General features: G+C 31.5%; 1 pseudogene; it reads left to right on the top strand.

The window, feature by feature from the left end:
- The first annotated feature begins 3,489 nt into the window (after positions 1-3,489).
- Positions 3,490-3,946, top strand: LOC132693259 (NADH dehydrogenase [ubiquinone] 1 beta subcomplex subunit 4 pseudogene; annotated as a pseudogene).
- Positions 3,947-4,625: the final 679 nt, after the last annotated feature.

Genomic DNA, 4,625 nt, shown 5'->3' on the forward strand with positions numbered 1-4,625 from the left:
CGCTTAGCCCACTGAGCCACCCAGGTGCCCCTCAATATTAAATTTAAAATTTGTATTATTTTCACGTTATACTATTAGATGTCCCGTTTTAATATGCAAGGTTATAAGATTAGAAAACAAGATCATAAATAGGAAAATAGCTTTGTTATTATATTTTGCAGATAAGTTGCATCACACAAAGATCTAGAAAAAGTATTTTGTCAGTAAACAATTAAAACATATTAAAAATCACAAAATAAAGTATACAATTTAAATTATAGTATTTTGTTTGCTTCATGTTTATTCTAGAATTAAGTAAAACAGTAGTTAAAGTAAATTCTTATTAAATTATAATTGTTTATTTGTATCATCTGCTTAGTAAATAAAAAATAGTATACCAATCAATACCGACAAAACATGTTTTGAGACAGCTCTAGTATAATCACTCAAATAAAAATAAAATAAATTTCAGAAAGAAAATTAAACATTTTTGTTGTTATTCAATGCATGCATTGTTCAAAAAACTTGACATAAGTAATGTAGATATTTCAGTGGAATATCCAAGTCAGATAATAAAATAAACTGTATGGATTTTATACAAAATTTTAATATTTATTTTCTGATGCACTCTTACAAGTAAGTTTTGGTGATGCCAAAATTATCTACTGATATTCTGCTGTGCAAAGTCTTCATTGCTTAAATTGAGCTTCATTCAGTTGGAAAATGCCTATCAGCACTGTGTTTTGTGACACGCAGTAATTACAAAGTTAATTTTGCAAATCTCATAAGCTTAGCACTTTCAAGATTCATTTGAATTCTTTAAGTGATATTCCTAATAATATTTTGAACATTTGAAGCAACTTTATTAAGTTCGAGTAAATTATTATTTTAGCTAAAAATGACATTGGGGTTCTTGCAAATTAATTTTTACTTTTGTCATCATGAATTTTAAAGGAGGATTTAAGCTTAAGAGATCAGTAAAAAGAAAAAAATGATAAAATTATAATACTCTAACCTAAAAAAATCTACTCTTAACTAAAATATTTTAGTTAGTCATCTTTTTTTTTAAGACATTGGAATAATTTCAGGAGTGCAATAGTCTTTTGGTAGATTACCTCTTTTTTAGTTCATCAGTATCAATTGTTATCTTTTTAAATCTAGTTTATCTCATAGTACTTCTAAACTCTCTAATATATTATAATGTCATTTTTAAGGAAATACACTTATTAAAGTAACTTTCAAGTAAACAATTCAATTGGTCATTGGTGTCATGATATTACTGCAAAACAATCACATTAATGAACAACTTATAAATTAGAAAGTGTGTCTTAACATGGATTTGTTGAAAAAGCGATAACATTGGCTTTGGGAATAAAAATACATAATATCCACAGATGTTATGTATAATATATAAGCATATATTATATCATATATTGGTAATTTTGAAAGGCTATTGTATTACCAGATAAAGTTAATAAAGGTAAAATAATAATTTTTTTTCCTAGAATTTCTATTTACTATTGAATTTAAAATCTAGCAAAAATAAAACTTTTTTCTGATATCCTAAATACACTATGCAACAAGAATTTTTTTAAAAGTTGAATGTAAATAAATCTTGGTGTTTTTAGTTAATGTTTATTTAGTTTTGAGAGAGACAGAGGGAGAGACAGAGTGTGAACAGGGGAAAGGCAGAGAAGGAGACAAAGAATCCAAAGCAGGCTCCAGGCTCCAAGCTTTAGCACAGAATCCGATGTGGGGCTCAAACTGAGGAACCATGAGATCATGACCTGAGCAGAAGCCGGATGCTTAACTGACTGAGCCACCCAGGGTCCCCTAAATGTAGGTGATTTAATTAGGTATGCATAAGAATATATTTTATTAATTTTCACACTTTTTATTGCTAGTTTCTCCCAAATTGAAAAGGGCATTATCTATTATTACCATTACTGCTAATCAAAGAAACTAGATCAGGCATTGGATATCTGGAATATTAGTAACATAAGTAACAGCAGCATTTTGAATTATTATGAGTGTGAACTAAATTTGAGTGTGAACTAAAATTTGCAGTGAAACTGCGAATTTCAGCACGATATAACAAAGAAAGTCATTTTCCTCAGCAATATGTACTTTACAGTAGTTGGTTTTGTTTAACTATAGACTTTTATTTTGAGAAGGTTTAAGTTTAGAATAAAATTGAGTGGGAGATACACAGTTTCCCCACAATTTTTTGCCCCCACACATTTACAGCCTCCTCTATTAAAACATCACTCACGAGAATGGTACACTTTTTTAACTTTTTAAAAATTTTATTTATTTATTTTTGAGAAGGAGAGAGAGAGAGAGACAGCAGGGGAGGGGCAGAGAGAGATAGAATCCTAATCAGGCTCCACACTGCCAGTGCAGAGCCTGATGCAGGGCTCAAATTCACAAACCATGAGATCATGACCTGAGATGAAATCAAAAGTTGGATGCTTAACCAACTGAGCCACCCAGGCACCCTCAGAATGGTACCTTTTTTTGGAAAGATATACACACTGACACATTAAAATGAGTCAAAGCCCATAGTTTACCTTAGGCTTCAATCTTGATGTTATACATTCTGTGGGTTTGGACAAGCATAAAATGACATATATTTATTGTTATCATATTGAGTACTTTCACTTCCCTAAAAACTGTGCTCTGTTCATTCATCTTTCCCATCCCCAAATTCTGGAACCACTGATCTTTTTATTCTTTCCAGTATTGTCTTTTCATAATCTCATATATTTGGCATCTCATATATTGGAATCATACAGTGTGAATCCTTCTCAGAATGGATTTTTTTTCACTTAATATGCTTTCAATACTTCTTCATGTCTTTTCATGTCTTGATAGCTCATTTCTTCTTTGTGCTGAATAATATTCCATTGTCTGATTTTAATGAGGGGAATTTATCCACTCACTAAGTGAAGGACATCTTAGTTTATCTTCCCAACCACCAATAATAATGAACATCTTTTTGTGTATTTATTTGCCATCTTTAGGTGGTCATTTTGTAAAATGCCTGTGCAAAAGTTTTGCCCATTTTTTTATATAGTTGCTTATGTTTGAGTTCAGAGAGTTCTTTATATATTATGCACACAATTCCTTTATCAGATATGTGTTTTGCAAATAATTTCAGTCTGTGTCTTGTATTTATATTTTCTTAATAGTGCCTTTCAAAGAATAGAAGTTTTAAATATTGATTAAGTCCAATATATATATATGTATATTTTTTTCTTTAGGTATCAAGCTTTTGGTGTCCTATCTAAGAAATTATAATCTGACACCACAAAATTTTTTACAGATATTTTCTTTTGGAATATGTAAGTTTTATATTTTACATTTATATCTATAGTCAATTTGGAGGTATGGATCAGGGTACTTTTGCATATTAATATGCAATAATTACAAGATTATTTGCTGAAAAGACTATCTTTTCTGCATTGAATTGCCTTGCGACTTTATCAAGAATCACTTTACCTTGGTGCTGGACTGCCAAGATGTCGTTCCCCAAGTACCAGCCTTCGCGCCTGGCCACTCTACCCTCCACCCTCGACCCAGCCGAATACGACGTATCTCCAGAAGCCCGGAAGGCGCAAGCCGAGCGGTTGGCCATAAGATCCCGACTTAAACGGGAGTACCTGCTTCAGTACAACGACCCCAGCCGCCGAGGGCTCATCGAAGATCCTGCCTTGATTCGTTGGACCTATGCAAGATCAGCAAATATCTATCCCAATTTCAGACCCACTCCCAAGACCTCACTCTTAGGAGCTCTATTTGGAATTGGGCCCCTCTTCTTCTGGTATTATGTTTTCAAAACTGACAGAGATAGGAAAGAAAAACTGATCCAGGAATGAAAATTGGATCGAACATTTAGCATTTCATATTAAGTCTGGCAATGATGACTCTATGTATTATTGTTTAAATAAATCTATTAATCATTAAAAAAAAAAAAAGAATCACTTTACCTTGTATGTGTGGGTTCTATTTTTGAACCCTGGAGTCAATGCCATTACCAGTAGGTTTATCTTTTCCTCTATACCACGTTGTCTTGGTCACAGAAATTTTATAGTAAATCTGGAAATCAGACAGTTAGAATCATCTGTTATTTTCCAAGATTGTTGATGCAGTTAGTTCTTTTGAATCTCCATCTAATTTTATAACTAGTGTTTCTATTTTTACAACAACAACAACAACAACTAAAACAATTCCCAAGGAATTTATTGAAATTGCCTTCAATCTATAGATCAATTTGGGAAGAATTAGCATCTTAACAAATGTGTCTTCTACTTATATTTGTCAATTATTTAGATCATGTTGGATTTGTTTTATCACAATGTGTAGGTTTGTTTTTCTTTTCATATATATTTCACTTATTTTATTAGATTTATACCTCAGTAGTTAATGATTCTGGCTGATATTTTCTATGTGTGATATTGTGATATAATAAGAAATATATATTTTTGTTTTCATCTTGGGCTCCTGGCCAGAATTCCTAAAATCTTTGTAATTTCCTAAGCAATAAAAATGTTGGGAACATCTTTTATTCTAATATTTGATTTTTGACCTTGGTTCATGACACAGAATTCCTAAATGCTTTAGAATTTCCTAGATGATAGGGGCAT

Source organism: Panthera onca, chromosome B1, assembly GCF_046562875.1.
Source record: "Panthera onca isolate mPanOnc1 chromosome B1, mPanOnc1 haplotype 2, whole genome shotgun sequence".
In the NCBI taxonomy this organism is placed as follows: domain Eukaryota; kingdom Metazoa; phylum Chordata; class Mammalia; order Carnivora; family Felidae; genus Panthera; species Panthera onca.